Raw genomic sequence first — 19,886 nt, forward strand, 5'->3', positions numbered from 1 at the left:
TTTTTTATTTTCATTTCATTTATCTATAATGACTTACAATTGTGGTGCAATGTAATTATTAAGTGCAATAATATTCTTTAACTATAACAGAGTTTTGTACTATTTTAATAATTAGTGATGTTGTTAGCATAAGATAAGATAAGATAAATTTATTAATGTCCAACAAGAGACCAACGAGGGTCTAAGGGACTGGAAATAGTACAAAGGGCAAATGCCAATAGGGGGATGCACCAAATGGTGTCCGCAAAAAGAACGTGAAAGAAAAACAACAAAAGAACCAATAAAAGGAATAACAACAACTAAGAACTCCTCATAGGTGAGAAGTACTCTAGAATGGAAAGGTGGACATTAGAGTAATCAGGTACTCTAGAAGGTCGCCTCTGAGATCTACTAGAGAGATGTTGCCGAGTGTGATCTCTGCGGGGTTTCACAGATCTGGTGTGAATCGAGATAGTGCAGAGAGGCCACTTCAATCCTTGGGCAAGAATTGTAGCATTGAAGAAAGAGGTGATGAGTTGCGTAGGGGTTGATGTTGAGCAAAGCTGGAGCTATATAGTGTGCTCACGAAGCCGCATGGTCCCCTGAAGGTAGAGTGCAGGACAATGCTAGTCAATATATTTGAAAAATGAGGTAAGAGATTGACACTCTGAACAAACAATAGAATCTCCCTCAAATTTCATAGTAACTCGGACAACAAAAAAGAGAGGTGAGATTTCATAGTAAATGGGACAACGAAAAAATAATGTGAGACTCGGTCTCAACCTCCCTGAGGTGACAAAGTCGACAGATCCTGTCCTCCCTAGCAATCTGGTGATTAGTATGAATATATAGTCTATGAGATCCCACTCTAAAAGATCCCAAGGGGATGTGAAGAGCACGAGTCCAACGACAAGTGGGATACCAGGGGCGTAAGATGATCCCGTCCTAGATATCAAAGAAGTGCTTAGCATAGAAGGCTATACGCAGACGGAGCCCACCTGGGGGATTCCTCTAGGTCATGATAACATACTGTCTGTAGATGTCAAGTCTAACATGCTCATTCAACTCCCCATGAGGTGGAATAAGATGGGCTAGAGCGTCCAGAGAAAACGAAAAGGGGCGAAGATGATCCAAACTAATACCAATCGAGCCCAAGAGGGCAGAGACCTGGGTGTACTAGCAACGAGACCTGTGACCAGAGTCCAAACCTGCAACCTCCATAGAGGAATATAGTAAGCCAAGTAGGAATATTTGTGACGACTGTCAGAGGAATCAACAAAGCTCCATAGTTGGTGAAGAAGCCAAACTAAATCAAATATGGTCCCTAAGCTGAAAGGGTGAGCACCAAAATCTGCTAGAATGATGTTGTGTAGTGTGGACCGGTGACATCTGATAATGCGTCGAAGGAAAAGAGTTTGGACTCTCTCAATAGAGGCCTAGTCAGACTCCAAGAGGGAGGGGCCCCAAATAGTAGAGCCATAGAGGACAGTCGGTTTGACCAGGGAGTCAAGAAGGGACATCTTAGTCGTGATGTCGAAAGCACTTTTTCTCAAGAATAACGAGGGAGTTGAGCCCTTTGTGGACTTTGAGCTACATGGATGGTCTCAGGTTGAATCGAGGTCCAAAAAAATTAACCCCCAAGTAAGTATATGAAGATGCAATCTCGATCTCGGTACCTTGGAAGTAAAAATGGAGGTATGATGTCCTCAAACAATTGAAGACCATAACTCGAGTCTTGCCTAGATTTACAACTACCTCATGTGAGTTGCAGAAAGAGGCCAAGCCATCAAGGAGCCGCTGAAGAGCATCGGGGGAAGATGCTAGGAGAATTACATCATCAACAAATAGGAAAATAGAGATCAATACCTGATGTAAATAACAACCATCGCCAGGGAGAAAGAAATCATGGAGAAATGCCTCAAGCTCATCGATGTAGATGCCAAAGAGAGTGGGGGAGAGAGGGCAGCCATGTTTCACCTCAATAGTGCTTTGGATAGGGTCAGAGAAGCCCTGTGGAGTCTTGAATCTGGCCACAACACACTTGTATAACCTCATAATAGCTATAAGGGGAATCTTTGAGATCTCGATGTCCCTAAGACGTTGAAAGAGAGCTGCCCAAGGAGTAGAGTTGAAGGCTTTGCGAAAGTCAACAAAACAACAGTAAGCTTTTGCCGAGTAGTGGCGAGCCTCCTCAATAATGGCCTGTAAGGTCAAAATGTGATTAGTGGTCTGAAAATCTGTACGAAATCAAGCTTGACCTCTAGCATGGTAATGTCGATGATCAAGCTCTTTGGACAGGATACCGTTCAACACAGTGGCATAGAGTTTGGTGAAGGTATGTCCAACCATGATGGTCCTATAGTTCCCGAGGTCAGAAGCTAGCCCAGATTTATGGATTAGATAGATAATATGTCATGACCAAGAGTCGAGAAAACCAACACAAATCACTTGATTAAAGAGTACTGTAAGAAAGGGACCCAGGACAGAGATACCCAACTTGAAGAATTTAGCTTGGATTCTTTCCTCATTTGGAGTTCTACTATTGTTCATAACTCTAACTACCTCACTAATGTGGGAAAAGGATAAGAGGTGACAACGGGTGGGGGGGAGGATGAGATGGAGAGGGGCTTGGCCAGGAATATCATAGACGGTGGAGGTGTGGGAGGCAAGGGAGTGAAGGTCCAGAGTGGAAGGAGGGGGGGGGAGAGGGCGAGGTGGTGAGGAAACATGGTGCACCAAAAGAGCTTTAAGAACGTGGCACAAAGAGATCTACACTGCAACAAAGTGAACTTTTGTTTCCTATGGTGAATAAAGCGGCGATAGTCAAGCCTCAACTAAGAGGAAGAGGAGGAAGAAGTGGGTGGAGTAGAGCAAAGCATGCGGTGAAAGGATTTGTAGTCCTCATCAAACCATTGGTTCTTGGGGCAAGATTTGAAAGTGGCGCAAGGGGTGAGTTAGGAGGTGCAGTGGGAAATGGGGAGAAGGGTAGACTCCCACAAGGCGGATGCAAGTGAGTGGAACATGGAGGTGGCATAGTGCAATTTGAACATTTTGATTTAGTGCTTCTTTTGGAATTCATTTATCAATTTATGTGACGTGTTTGAATCTTTAATTAGTTATTGTGTGGGTGGTTGTGCATGTGTGTTTGTACATGTCTATGTGTGCATACGTGGGTGCAAGTGACCATATTCATTTGTGTATATTTGTGTGCGCACACTTTGGCATTTACCTTGTGTATATTGACCTATCTTTCACATTCACATTTATGTGTGCCTTTTGGCTGAACTAACTTCTATGTGAAGTGTATTTTGATTTTGGTATTTACTTTGTGTATGCCTTTGGTTGAACTAACTTCTATGTAAAGTGTATTTTGATTTTGGTATTTACTTTGTGTATATTGAACTAAATTTGCCATTCACATTGTTTGTGTTTTACTTAGCCATGTTTGAATTGCAACATTTAATTTGACCTAAGTTTTATTAACTTTAGCATGTATACAAATGATTTTTTTTAATAATGAAGTTCACTTTTGTGTGAATGTGTATTGTTGGAATACAACTTTATGCGGTGCATGTGATTGAAGTAATTTTGGAATCTAGTTTGTTTTTTAATGACATTAATCTATCAATTACTGTAGATAGTGCATGTGCTTTCACCTTGTCATATTTGAATGAACTTAATCTATGTGTATGGTTTAGATGTTGCATGTGCTTGAGGTTTAGTAGCATATTTGGAGTATAACATATTTCATAACTCTAACACTCACTTTGTGTGTTTATATATTTGCTTGTTTGAACTCCCATTTATATCCATTTGTGTGGTTATGAGTAAACTTTGATATTTGTGTTCATGTGTGTGTGGTGTGTATGCATGTCCCCGCATTGTGTGTGAAAAGTGTATGTTTGTGCATATTTGTGTCTTTGTATGCATTTGCAGGTTTGCACATGTGCTAAAACAAATATTTGCATTTTAAAACTAATTTGATATTCACTTTGTGTATACTGTGTTTTATCTATGAACATTTTGGTCCATAGGCAATCTTGCATTATATAAAATTAGTTTTTATTTCCTTCAAATTTAGTTTTATTGTGTTTTTATTAGTTTTTGGTGTTCTTTGAAAAGAACTCTAGATTCATTTTTTGGCAATTCGATAACATCTTATACAAGAAATTGATGAGGTATTAGCTATTTTAATTTAATTAACTAGAGGTTTTTTAAGCTTCATGAACTAATCGAAGATTAAGAGGTTCCTATTATAATTCCCCAACAAAAATGAACAAAATTAATTTTTGAAAGTTCAAATGGATTTGTTAAGAATTTGAAACTTTCTCAAGATCTTAGAATATTGACATTCATCAATCAATTTTGGAATGGAACAAAATCATAAACGTTTCACAATTCAATGTTCTAAGTGGAGTAGAACCTTTGGTTTACAAACTAAGGTTATTTGGTTTTAAGTTGAGTTGGAATTGTTGATAATTAGTAGCAAAAGTAAAATCAAAGGTTTTTAGTAAGGTTCCCTCCATTAGCGAGAGGTGGTGGAGCCCCCCTTTTCAAGATAATCAACAACAAGAACATAGTGTTGGAAATGTTGTGCCTCCACAACCAAAGGTTGGAAATGATAAGGAGCAATCGTCAAAGGAGGATTTGTATGGATAGAGGGGACCAAGCTAGCAACAAGAGGTCAAGTTGAGTTAATTGGATCTACATCATCATTCGATGAAGAATTATTAGAGGAATAATTTGAGGCCAAGAGGACCAAATGATCATCATTTGCATCCTTCTACCATCTAGTAGCACCTTTATGATATGAGAGAGAATAATCAGTAGCCAAATAACTAGTAGAGAAGCATCATTGATATTGAAAGGGGAGACCTTCATAATCCAATGATTAAGTCCAAAGCCTATCTCTAATCATGAAAAACACATCCCCCAAAATGAAGGTGGAGATATTAATGTCTACTAGAATGCCAATGAAATTAGAGAGGCCCATAGTTATCGTAGCCTCTTCCAGCTTTAAGAAATGATCAATAGAGTTTCTAATGGCCTCAAAGCAATAATTCTCCCAAAAAATGAAGGGGAAAAGTTGGGAGACAAAACCACATTGGATGCACAATGAGCGGTTCATTAAAAGGGTTAAAGTCAAACATACAAAGTTTGGTCAAGAGGTATTCCCCCAACCCCACAACTTGATGAACAACAAATATGAGTCTTTAAGAATAAATAAAAGGAGTGATAAAAAATCGTCTTGCACAAGGGAAAAACTAAATGTTATTGTAGACCAAGGATCTCTAAGAATAAAAACCCAACGATGCAGATCTAGAAGGGAAGGCTAGAAACCAATGAATCTACAAACTAGTGAAAATCTTATGTTTTAATTGAAATTGATGATTTAAAAAAAAAACTAACAATAGATAATAGTCTTGATAATATATCTCAAAGATAATAGGATATGCAATTTTTTTTTAAAAATAAAATAAAATAGAAAGATGTCAGTTGTTTGTTGAAAAAATGATAACTCGTTTGGTTTGGTTCCATTATGAAGAATATTGACTAGAGAATATCAAATTTTAATAATAAATAAATTATTGTAAAAAATCTAATCAATGCATATATGAAAGAGAGTTCAACTTCTCACATTGAAGGTAATTGTTGTTACATAAGTTTGCACACTTGTCTAGGTGGTGGTTAATAACCTAAATAGCCTTGTGAAGCATGAAAACAATCTCTAAGTGTAGCTAGCACTTGAAATGTAAATTTGAATCTCCAGATAAGGTTATCTTCCTTTACAATTTGGGTGCATCCAAACTACAACTTTGGGAGGAAATGGAGAAGGATATGCTAAAAGGGAAAAGGGTAATACCACAAGATTGAATAATTGATCACCTATTATCACACTTCAGATCTAATAAGATCATAACACTAAACTACCTAAATATTTATCAACTTCGGCTCTACAAGAAGGTAAGGGATTAATCCAACCTTGCAAGGAAGAAACTATTCATTAAAATCAAGATTGATCAACCAAAAATTACACACAAAAAGATTCAAATGATGAAATACATGCAAATAATTGAACAAGACATTCCACAAGAAATTTTAACTCAAAAGATAAGTAAACAATAATTCTATTGAAGCTAGACAATAATTGTTTACAGTCATAGAGAAGAAGTTCTACCAGAGAAACAAAGAGGAGATCTTGAAAGAATGTACAACTCTGCCTTTTTAAGAGTTTAGGAATAACTTTGATTGGATACTAGAGTTTGAAATCATGACTCAGGGTTGAATTACATAAAGAGAACATATTAGAAGAAAATCTTATTCTATAAGTAAATGACTTAGAAGTGATGGGGGATGATCAAAATTAATACTCTTGCAACAATAAGATGGCCTATATGTCACCATCCTCTCAATTTGTACCTTGTCGATGTAGGAAATTGATCTTAAGAGCTATCTGCAACCATAAATGGAATTGGGAAAACACGATGAATCAATAAATAACACATAATGGCAGCAACATTCGAAGAATAAATCATTGGGATAGTTAAAAGAATTATTTCTTGAGCCTCTAATGTTCATTATCATTGAGTGTCTCCTTCATGAATCCCACCTCCACAAAACTCTATGCATACATGTCTACCACAACAATTGATAAGACCGCATCATGCTTTATTAAAACCCATTGTTGATGAAAGAAGGCATGTCGACAAGGCTTCCTGGCATTTGATAGATCTTCAAGTTCTTGAATTAGGCAAAAACAAGTTTTGAAGGGGCCTCAAACCCCTTTACATTAAAGGAGGGGAAGATCAATCCTTTCAAACACAAAATTTTACCACATATTATACTCTTACTATCTAAGACGCTAAAACCAACTTATAGAGAAAATCAATGACATGACATATTCAAAAGCTCCAACTAATTCAAACAATTACAATTGACAACTAAGAAATGAGACAAACAAAGCCCAAACTACTCGTGAGGGTTTTGAATGTAGGCTCCCACAATTTGAATAAAATACTACTAAAGGGACATATTAAGATTTCCCTTTGGTACCCTTCTCGTGAGAACTAAGGGACACACTAAAAGAAGGTTAAGACCTCTTTAGATGTTTTCTTTTACTTGCAACCTAACCATCTTCCACTTTTGTAGCCGCCTCTTACTAGGTTAGCAAATCATCCATTGAGAACCCAACACCCTTCAAGAGACCAACACTCTGAGAAGTCCCAATAGAACTAGGGCCCAATTGAGGCCTTGATACAACAAAGGCATGCATAGGTCCAACTAAAAAACAAATATGACCCCTTACATCCTCTAAAGGATGAACAATAGAAGAGGGATCATCAAATAGCCCAACACTAGAGTTGTGCTAGTTGACATACCAACAAGAACACTAACACCTTTTGAAGGAGCTATAGGAATAGATCCAACAAGACCATTCGAAGCCGGACTGAAAACTCCAGTAGACCCAGGAGAAATAATATGAGGACTGGTAGTTGAATAACCAATGACCACTACATCTACTTGAGAATCCATCCTAGGATTCACAAGATCTAAACCACCATCATCTAAATCCTATTTATCTGTCAGGAAGGAGCCCTTAATAACAATGTAATGATGAGAAGAGGCTCCAAGTGACTAGGATGAGTGATTCTTCAACCTAACTCATTGTAGCTCTCATTTTGTCACAACGTGACCAATTTTGAAGCATTTTTGTCATATCCCCTCTAATAATAAGTTTAATATTAAATAATAATAATCAAAACATAAATAAATAAATGAATATTAATAATAAAATAAAAAACCAAATATAATTTAATCAATGACTATTAAATAATTTAATAAATAATCAAGTAAATAGTAACCAATAATAAAATTAAATATAAGAAATAGGTATGATTGATTAATAATTATTATAAGCCAATCCTATAATCTTATATAATAAACAATATTGATTTTCTCTTATGTAATTTGAAAATGATGCAGATAGGAAAACCATCTTGTGTAATAGTTGTTTCTCTTGGGAGGAGCGGTTTCCCTTGATGGCCAAACCCTGTTATTAGAGGTTTGATCCTCTTACTGAATCCTTTAATAAAATACCATTATGGGTAAGTTTGTCGAATCTTCTGCTTCATCTTTGGTTGGATTTAGTCTTAGAGTCTGGGGGGAGGCCATTGGGGATTTCTAGATGGTTGATACATATTCTTCTAATGTGTTTAAGATGATGTATGCTCATATTCTTGTGGAGGTTGATGTTTCTAAGGGTCTCCTTGAATAGATCACTTTGGCTTCTCCAAATGGTTCTTGGACCCAGAATCTTGATTATGAGGGTATTCCTTTCAAATGCAAGAAATGTCACAAGACTAGTCATCTCACTACGCAATGTTCGAAGAAATCACCTTCTTGGTGGTTGGGCATTTCAAACCATCATTATATAGTGTGAAAAGTTTCCAAGGAAGGGGGTATGGCAGATTTCTCACCTCAGATTGGTCATTCTTTGGTAGTTGCTATTGTTGTTGTCTTTGATGCTATAGATGCTGTCTCTAAGGCAACTTTGGTTTAGAATGGTAAGGCTGTCCCTTCTTTTGATGCTATCTTTGTCTAGGACATGGATGATGGAGTTGGTTTAGCTATCTCTTCTCCTGTTGCTATGGGTATTGATGCCTACGTTTCTTCTGGGAGGGTTTTGGGGGTTAGTTATGGTGCTGCCCCTTTCCCTTCTGTGGATACTTTTGCGGTCTGCCCTGGTTCTTCAAGTTTATCTTTGGATTGGTAGATGGATGCTAAAAAGGTGGAGGATGGATGGACATCATTTAAAAGAAAAAAAGTCAAATCCTCCAAACCTTCATTTGATATGTCTTTATGTTCTCAAAAGGCTGGGCAAAAATGTAAATCTTGATTTTCCTTTGTTGTGTTTTTTCTGGGTTGGTTTTTAGTCCTCTTGTTGGGAACTATGGTGAGTTCCTCTAGTTTGGTGGGTGGTGTTCCATAGTTGTGTTAAGATCCTTCATTGCTATATCTTTCTTTTCTCTTTGTACAAGGTTTCAAGTCCTTTCAAAACCTGTTTTTACTTAATCAAAACAAAGAATATTGATTTAAACAATATTTATATGTTTATCAAGGATCAAATCCAACCAAAGCTATAGTTGTAGCTAGGCGAGTTTAACCCAAATAGGCATTTTACAAAAGGATTCATAGCCAAAGATAAAATCCTTATGCCAGAGTTTAATCATCAATGCGAAACGATTCTCCGGGGTTAAAAAATGTATACAAAGGGTGACCTTTCTATACTTTGTATTCTCAAATTTAGCAATGAAGAAACCCCTTGCCATGGGGGAAAACCTTAACCAAGTCAGAAATAATTGACTCCCAATTGTTAGAAATCCAAGCGTGAAGCCTAAGAAGATTAGTCATAAATCATTGCATTAGAAAAGAAATTAGAGGCACTTTTGTCAATTTCAACAATTGTCTCCTTGTCCAAATTAACAATGATGAGACAATAGTTAGGGAAAGGCTCAACAATCCTAGGCCCCATGCCTACACCCTTAGCTAGACAATTGACATAGGAGCCACCAAAATTCCTAAAGTTTTAGATGATCCACTTGTATCAATAAGTGAAGACGAGTCGACAAGCAAGGAAAATAAAACTTTCTAGGAAGAGAGTTGAAAGTTTTCTAGAACAAAGTTCCCACATATAGCCTATAAGCTTAATTAGGGCTTTGACTAGATTAAAGAAATTGTGGCTTTCTAGTACAAACCATGAAATTTTCAATAAAACACTCGCAGTTTCTCAATATTACTTTAGACTTCACCTCAGTCTAACTGGAAGATAAAATTCCTCATAAAAACTAGTAGCAAACACCTCAAAAATACTGGAAGAAGATTAAGAACACATAAACACCTTATAGATCTTCTTGTGGACCATGTCACTCAATTTTACTTGTATAAATCTTCTTCAAATCCTACATAAGTTGTAAAGTTTCTTGGTTTTTTTATAGAATAGTGAAATGAAGGAAATCATTCATTTGATGTGCTTTTAAACTCATCAATTTTAGTCTTATTCACCATTAAATTCATATGAGCGAGAAACAATTTTCGCAACTTTAAATCCTAGTTGTTGATCTCCATCTAATTTTCTTCATAGGACAACAGTGAAAAGTCTATCGTCATTTGACTTGTTACATCTCATTGGGGTTTGTAATGTATCGAATAGGAAAGCTCCACTTTACTAGGAATTTTATAAAACCATTCTAGTGTATTAATCATTATACCCCACAGCCAAAGACACATGTAAACATTACATGATCCAGAGGTTAATAACTTTCAGGCAACTTGGTAAATGAGATTATGAAAACTCTTGATCTCATCAAGAAGTTAATTAGTGTGCACGATTAAAGGAAGCTTAACACTCATGCAACTTTAACCATAAATTAAGGATTGTGTTTTATGGCTCTTGTGAAGGTTCCTGCTCAAGGTGGATTTCAAACTCCCACTCTTTCTTCTCCCACCCATCGTTCGCTGGTTGCTTTGTGGGAGGTTCTTCATTCCTAGAGTGTAGCTCTAGATGATCCTCCTGTAACGACACAAATTGTTCCTATTGTTCCTACTCCCGCTGCCTCTACTATTTCTACTACTTCTAGGTCTCAAGCTACTATGGGGAGATTTTCTATCTCCTATGTAGATGTAGTTGCTTACGAGGTAGGTATTGCTGGTCCTGCTATGAAGGGGGGGTTGGATCTGGTGGTCCTGTAGTGAAGGGGGCTGCCTGTCCGAGTGTGCTTGTAAGTAACCTGATTGTGCTTCACCTAGATTCTAATGTTGTTGATGAGATCAAGACATATGAGGTGGATTACTCTACTGCCGCTGCTATTTTTTGTTTTAGGGGTTTTTGACCCTCTCTTTCAGATTTACATGCTTGGATCTCCAAATATTGGGAAACTATCATTTTAGATTTAGTTCAGATTTACCTTGTGACAAGGGTTTTTTTTTATTGTAAAATTTGCAAATGTTGAGGATAGAAATTCTATCCTATGCCATGGTTTCTCTTGGGAGCAGAGGTTGCCCTTGATGACCAAACCTTGGTATAAGGATTTTGACCTGATTGCTGAATCCTTTAATAAGATTCCTCTGTGGGTTCGATTGCCAAATTTTCCCATTCACTTGTGGCTGGATTTAGTCTTGGAGGTTGTGGGGGAGGCCCTTGGGGTCTTTTTGTTGGTTGATTCAGAGTCTTCCAATGTGTATAGGTTGATGTATGCTCACATTTTTGTGGAGATTAATGTCTCCAAGGGGCTCCCTGAGATGATTATGTTGGCCTCTCCTTTTGGTTCTTCGATTCAACTTCTTGATTATGGAGGAATTTCCTTCAGATGTGGGAAATGTCATAAGACCGACCATTTTGCTGCGTGATGCTCCTCTAAAAAGGTTAGATCAAAGAAATCACCTTCTTGGTGGTTGGGGGTTTTAGATGATCACTAGGCGGTTTCGAAAGTATCCTCTGTTGTGGATGGGTTGGAAAGCTCTTCTCAAATAGATCTTTCTTTGATGGAAGATTTTGTTGCTGTCTCTAATGATTCAAATGTTGCTCCTATGGCGGTGACTCAGAATGTTGCTGTTGTCCCCTCTTCTATTGTCAAAACTATAGGTTCGAATGTTGTCCCTTTGGCAGATCTAATTCAGCATGGTGCTGTTGTCCCTTCTTCTGAAGCTGTCCAGAACATTGTTGGTGGTGATGTTTTAGATGTTTTATCTCCTACTGCGAGGGTGTTGGGGGTTGGTTGTGGGGTTGATGGCCCATATTGGCAGAAGGCTGCTGGGAAGGTGGAGGATGGATGGACATCAGTAAAACAAAAAAAGTTAAGTCCTGCAAACCTTCATTTGATATGTCTTTACAATCTCAAAAAATGGGACGAAAATGGAAATCTTGATGGTTTGTAATGAATAAGGTTTCGGGTCCTTTCAAAACCTGTTGCTTACCTATTTTTTTAAAGTCTATTCCTTTTATTCAGGCTTTCCTGGCCTTTTATGGCCTATTGTTTTTTTAGTGTTTTTTTTTTTTCGGTTTAGGACTTAATGTCTGTATCTTTTGTAAACTGTTGGGTTTCAGGCACCCATTAAAACCTTTTTTACTTAATAATTTTTTTTTAAACCATAAATTAAAACATCTCCATTGAAATATTGCATGTGCTCAATACTAGCTCATTAGATGCAAGATGTTTACCTTCTATACCATCTAGCTTGAGACATGCTAGTGCCAAGCCACTTGTTTCAACCAATTCTTTTTTCTAACATGTGTATATTAGCTAGTGCCACTCCATATACATCTACAAATCCCAAATACATGGAAAGAGCTTGTGTTCATAGGGTAAATAAACTTAATGCATCTTTCATTTCAAGAACATGAAAACTATTGATCTTTCCCGACTTTTAATCCATCAAAAATATTAAAGGAAACTAAATGATGTGCACTCTTTCTTGACACCTTGAAGGATCTCCACCCATTTGTAACACATGGAATAGACTAACTTCTTGTAATATGAAATTTGCTAATCATAACACTTGACATAAACACATCAAAATTCACTAAACTTGTTTGTCGAATAAAAAACTCACAACTATCACTGAGCTTGATGCATAGATGGCCCCATCCTTAGTCATCTTCTAGCCCTGAACACATGGCCACATTGTGCTATCCTATGATAAATAACCATCAAGTGTTTTTGACCATTAGAATGTGACAATCATAGATCTTGATCTAACTTTAACTTATAAACAATGCTCATGGTCAATTAAGTGTTGGCACAATTGTCAAAAGAGTAAGGATCAACAATTGGTGGAGCTTACTGGTAAACCAATTATAGTAGTATTCTCATTGATGTCAAAGAAGAATTGAAGTATAAATCAGTATGGGAAAGGAAATTTCCAAGACAAGGACACTAATACGCACTAGTCAAAGGACTAGAGTGTGATGAAAGTAGGACATTTGAAGCTACGAGATCATCACAATCACACTTAGAGAATGAGGGTTAAGTATAAGTCAACCATCGAGAAGAAGTTAGGGCAGGTGAATAAGAAGTAGAGAATGGTTGTCAACTAGATAGGATGAGAGGGAGTCATCAAGGTCAAAGGAGAGGCAATGAAAACATGTCTAGACATGTTATAGGGGCAAGTGTAAATCATTTGACACCTTATATATTGGAGAGGGAGTTGTCACATCAAGCTCCAACATGAAGATAGACAAGAGAATTCAAATTTGAATTCTTTCTAGCAAGCATACAAGAGTCATAAGATATCTATGACTTGCTTCTTTTGGATAGAGGACTTGACACCTACAACTTGTGAGAATGATGCATAACAGAGACATGTATTCATACATAACACCAATTTATCTTGTGGAAACTTGATTCAAGTGAAAACCACTGCGTAGGATGATGCTCATGAATCTTGCACCCTTCTAAAGTGTGCCCAATCAAGAGCTTATCCTTTTTAGAAGATTACAAAGACACTCTCAAGTGCCACCCTATTAAGGGATCTAATAGACCTATTAAAGTCTTTACCCCATTAAAGGTAGCCTAACAAAAGGAATTGTTGTGGTCTTACAACACATGCCCCATTTTGAGTTACAAAATGGGGCCCCCCTAATTTTAAAATCCTCTATGAGGCACCCCTTCAGGTGCCTCGTCATCTAGGACCCTTCACCATGGTCTAGGTCAAAGACCTAGTCTCTGATTAAGTAGTGTCTGGCAGAAGAAAGAGAAAAAGTTCCAATTTTTGGGATTTTAAGTGCTGAAAGTGTGCATATGCGCACCGATGCATGTGCACCAAGTGCGCACTTGCACACCACCAGAGGTACACAATAGATTCTTTAGTTTATATAAACCCCCCTTGCTCTTTCTCCTTACTTTTTTCTCTACTACTCTGTCTTCAACACACCATGACACCTATTGAGGGTCAGCAACTCTGCATCCACAATGACTCTCGCATCTTTGCTAAGGTAAACACTACCTTTTGGGTGTGCACACATGTGCACCTAGACCTAATCTACCCCTCCTAAGCTAGACTTACTACCCACTCGTGGGTAGTTGCACACATGCACATCTTGCACACGTATGCAATGTTCACAACTACACACATTGATGTAGAATGTGAAAATCACAAGTGCACTAGTGCACCCTTTGCACATGCCTAGGTGTGCTAGGTATGCTAGTGTACAAATCAGACTCTTAGAGGGATTTTGATAAAATTTAGTTGGTTTTTGCTCAAGTTTTTTCAGTCTGGGTCCCAAATGAGTGTCATTATGGTCTTCTGACACCATAATACTAATGTTTCTCCTTTTTGGGTAGATACAATGACATCATCATTGTCTTTCATGGAAGCAAAGATGGCACCAAAGTTGGTGGCTTTCAAATGCTAAGGAGCACCAAAGAGGTCTCAATTTCGGGATTAACACATAGAGATTTGAGATACTGAATTGGGACACATTGGCTAGAGTGTTTTCCTCACCCTATGCAACAAACCAAAAGAGATATCAACTATGGTGTCAGCTCTCATCCAAAGTGGGTTAATGAATGTCGCTTCTCATCCAACATTAGTTCAATCATCCTAGTTGATCATGACACTGGCCCAACATTATGTGCCAGAGGAGAAGGTTGTGAAGAGTGTGATAGGAGAGATAGTCCTCGATCTTAGGCCACACAACATTGAGAAGGTTTTCCACCTCCTAAGGGCAGATCAATACCTATAGATCACTTATGAAGGTGCATACATATGGTATAGGGAGAACAAAGAAGAGGCTAAGGAGTTGGTACAATCTAAGTATGTAATTGATAGGACACCCTTGGGCTAAAGAGCAGGAAAGGTGGATATGACACATAGATACATGATTGATGATATCAAATACTCAATTGTTCTCTTGAGTAGAGCCATGGGTTTTCCCACAAAAAGTCACTTAGAGACATGGATAGTACACTTCATGGAAACCATCAAAACAACCAAGATGCCTATTGCTTGGGTCACAATGTTTAGTGGCAATCTAGATGAGCAACTGATCTCGATCAAGAATGATCCCCTCTTTTATATGACTTCATATATGGTGTATCTCTTGGCATCTAGGACCACAAACATCCATGATTGTACAAAAAGGGAAGCATGCAAGACACAAATTCTTGGCCCTCTGTAGTATACCCATAGTTGGTGAAAAAGAAGCTCCCACTACAAAGTGTGAAATACAGGGTGGTCAATGATGGTTTCATATTCACCATCATTAGATTTATAGAAGGGGATTATGTGAAGAGGATGTTAGCAGAGATTGCAACATGGATAACAAAAGTTGGCACTTACTACATCCAATTTAAGAATTTCTCCTATCTTTGGGTAGCTTGTACTCTTTTGTGTCCTAAAAATTTCTCACAATATCCATCCGACAGGCTTATACTACTTGAGATAGCTCGACAACTTGCCTCTACATATGATAAAGTGAGAAAATAGCACAAGAAGACATGGGTGTGGCCAATCACCATCAGAGCTTTCGAGGTGAAATAAAAGAAAGACATTGCCACATTTGAACCAGAATAGGACCAATATCCTCTCAAGAATTACTAGTCACCTTGCCCATATTTTGACAACATCAGGATGGTCCAACACTTAGTAGGGAAGAAATTTGTACTTGAAGAAGCGCTTGAAGACCATTGGATGAGTGCAGTAGATGACTATGATGTCCGCATTAGGGGCTATTGTAGAATGAGTCTAAAACTAGCAAAAAAGGTGCTAAACATTATGATACCCCTCAATGCATGGGACAAAGATGTCCTTGAGATAATGGATCCCTTGTACAATAGGGATAAGATCTATGAAAGACCCATCATGAATACAAAAATTGGCATGAGGAGAACAATAATATGGATCATTAGGGTCAACGTGTGGTTGAACTTACAAGGGAATGGATCAAGAAACCTTTCTAGATGGATCCAATTCCCCAAGCCATACCTTTTCAGGCTACATTCTGACCAAAGAGAGGAAAAGGAACAAAGGTCACTATACCGACCTACCTTGCCAAATCACCAGTGAGGCCAAAAATGGTACACCAACATGAGCAGGAGGTTGAGTATTTTGAGATGGGAAAAGGAAAGGGAAAGAAGAAAAAGGAAGACCCTAGGACAAGAAAATGAATGACTGATGCCCAAGAAGAACCAGTTGCCTAGGAAATAGAAGCCCAACAAATGTCAGAACAAGCTCAGTAAGAGAAACATAATGAACCATCGAAACAAGGACCAATTCCACCACCTCCAAGCCTCAAAAGAAGAAACCTCCCAATCAATGCCCAAGAGAGCCCGAACAAAAATGATGATGGTAGGGGTGAAAAGGAGAAGATTAAAGAAGAATAAAGCTCCCTCTCCACAGGTGCCAAAAATTATTGCAGAGGTGGAAGATGAGGAAGAAGGGGAACAAATTGAGTTTTTCCCTTTAAATAAAAGGATTCACTCAACTATTGTGACCGAAGAAGAGAGAAGAAGAATCTCAACTCAAACACCTCCACCTATCCCTAGGGAACTTGTCTAGGTTGAAACCTCAGAAGATGAACAACATAGATGCATAACAAAAAAGGAAGGTGAGGGAGAAAACATTTTTGACCTCTCAAATTTTGATTTTATGCTTGCAGGCACCAAGATGGTAGGTGAGAAAATAAGGGACATTCCCAGGAACGATTCATTAGGAGATGATTGGAATCAATTAGCTCCTCTACCTCAAGAACCTATCGACATTCCTCCTCCACCAACACAAGACATAACAATGGTAGTAGATAAGGGATCAGTAGCTCCACCTCCTCCAATGATTGAAGCATAAATAAAGCATCAAAATATAGAGGAAGGTGAATATGTACAATTGCATGCCAATGAAGTATCTAAAGAAGGACATATAGAAGAAGAAAGACAACAAGTTCCTCTGGATATAGAGGCTAGGTCCTTAGTCCAACATGACACAAAAGTTCTCTCTAACAATCTTCCTTAACATGAGAAGACTCTAGAGAGGAGTGATAAGGGAAATGAGCCTACTTTAGAACCAAATTCTTTAGCACAATATATGTCACCAATGGGGACAACACCATCATGGTTGAAGTAGGTTATGATTAGACAAAAAGGAAAATGGAACTGACAAAAGAGGAGGGAATGACATAATTAATAAAGGCGATCCAGAAACCTAAGCCACCTAAGGGTGATGCTAGAAAACCTACCTTCATAATGAAGAATTAGATCAGGACCTTTTGGCATACATCACCATTCTGCCTCCTCATGGAGACACTAAATAATTGACTCCGAAGGATTGCCAGATAAAGGATGTCATAGTGGGGAAGACCACAGTGGATACAACAAAGGTCTTGATTACCACGGGCCTCAAGCAAGTATTTTTACACATGGACAAAGATGAGTTTGAGCTGATAATGTTGTGAAAGAAGAATGAACTATTGAGAGAATACTTGAATGAGGTGGTGGGTCCAATAGAGTTTGCTAATCCTAAAATTTCTCTTGGAGCTTCACAAGAAAGAAGGGAGGTAGTGCAACCAATGGATTTATTTTTGGATGCATGTCTAAAATGGCATCATATTTTTTAGGAGAGGGGAGTGCAAATAATACAAGGCAATTTGAACCAATTGCACAACATCTAGACTAATGCCGACAAATTGGGTTCTATTATAAACCAAGATTTTGGGCTAATGGATATAGTACATACTTGGGTCAATGATTTGCAAGCTCTCAGATCTATAAAAGGGAAAAGGTACCAGATGCTGATGGAGATATACTTAGCAGAAGAGTTGGATAAATTAGATGATTGGAGAGAAAATATATCTTTCAGGAATAAAGTTATGGAGGGGTTACATGAAGGAATTCAGCAGATTGAGAATAAGGCTCAAGAGCAATTTTTAGAAGCGGATAAGTATTATAATGCCGCTAGCCTTGAGATTTCTGAAGATGAGTCAAAGACCAAGCTTTCCTTGGTATAGACTATAGTTCAACAATTTAGGATACATTTGAAAATGGTTCTTTAGAAGATGATGTAAGACAAACATTTAAAAGTGAAGAAGCATTGTTAGAATTGGACACTAAGCTTGAAGATTTTGCAGATACATGAATAGAATAATGTAACAACCAAAAAGTAGTTAGAAATAAGTAATGATTCATTGGATTTATCGGAAGCTAATGAAGTGGCAGAGATAATAGAGAAATTCAAAATAATACATTCATTCATCATTTTGGTATGAAGGGGAAGAAAAATGAGATGCTAGAAATTCACTTTTGACAAAAGAAGTTTTGGACTTTTGGGTCTTGTCACCATAGTGCACTTTTTGAATGTGCACCTTTTGGAGGTGCGCCTCACCAAGCTACACTTTTTTTAGAGGTTCATTGAAAATTTTGAAGAAGCAGTGTGCCCACAGTTAATTGCTAGTTTCTATTTTAGAGCATTCCATGCATCAGAAATACATTTTGACAACAATTTAGCTCCCAAAACCACCAAGAGAAGGCTGAGCTTCCATTTTAAGAGCTCTCAGTGACTCCCAAATCATCTCACGGCTTCTATCTTCTTATCTCCTTTTATTGTTTTAAATTATGTTAAGGCTCATGCACCCATTAATTGATATAAATGAGGGTGGAGACTTACTTAGCACCATTTAGAGAGTCAGTTTGTATGTAAATAGCTATTTTATTAGTTTTTTAGCATGAGTTTGAATTAGAAGAGCTCTCATTCCTAAGAAAAAGGGAGAAGAGGATTTCTTTTAAATACATGGATCTAATATGTACTCCATGCCGTTATTTTGATGCGACAATATATGCTATTGGTGCTCTCATTCTGATTGTAGTTATTCTTGTCGAAGTGTGTTATTTTTGTGAATGAATGTTCATCAAGAATAATGGAGCCAATAGTTTTATTGCATTGTTATGATTGTGCAACCATTTAGTTCTAGTGTTTGCCTTATGTTAACAAATTCTATTGCGGTGACAAATTGGAGAAAGGATTACTATTGTTCTTACATAGTGTTTTGTCTCATGTGAGCAGGCCTCGTGATTTGATGAAACGTGAAATATATTTCAGTTATTATTGAAGTTCCCATCAATGATTGCATGAGTGGAGTTGAGGAAGTGCTACTTTTAATTTCATTGGTTTCCTACCAGATCCTTTTGATAATTTAATTCATAGATGTTTTGTTACTTTGGCGTATGTTTGTTAGGAATTTCTTGTTTAGTAATTTTCTTAAAATCTCTTGTTACTCTATCTTTGTTATTTTCTTTTCAAATACTTAGTTAAAATAGGAATTCATATAGTTGCATCGATAAATTTCATTCATCATAAAACATAAAATATAAAATTATATCTTCCTTTTTTGTTACATTTTCAATAAAGTTGTGCAGATTGGTTAGTACCAATAAAGGCCTCATTGTGAATATACACATTTATCTTCAATTGAGTTATCCAATAGGTTGGGAAACAACCATCCAAAACTTTGGAGTTGGTCATTGATTTTATTTTCAAGAGAGATATTTGAAAGAATTTCTTCCATTAAGCATCATGAAAAATGCCCACTCAACATGACTTAAAACACAAGTGAATGTGTTACCTAGCTAATGGATTTAATACAAAATACTTTTTAGAGCCCATCCTCAATGGGATTTCTTTATTTTTATTATAAGAGAACAATAGAATGATTGACCCATAATACAATTTGTAACTTGCTCAGCTATTCTTGGCTTTGAAACTCGTACTTTACCACTTCTTCTCGGCTCTCCTTAGCTTCAACACTCCCATCCACTATGTGTTTGGCTCCTTGGCTTAACTTAATGCACTTCACCTCAACTCTTGTCACCTTTACCTTTTCTTTCCCTCTTTTTTCTCCTATGATTGCAATCATCATAGCACTT

The sequence above is a fragment of the Cupressus sempervirens genome, chromosome 7 (genome assembly GCF_028749045.1).
Source record: "Cupressus sempervirens isolate cs-2001-9-10 chromosome 7, ASM2874904v1, whole genome shotgun sequence".
NCBI lineage: Eukaryota > Viridiplantae > Streptophyta > Pinopsida > Cupressales > Cupressaceae > Cupressus > Cupressus sempervirens.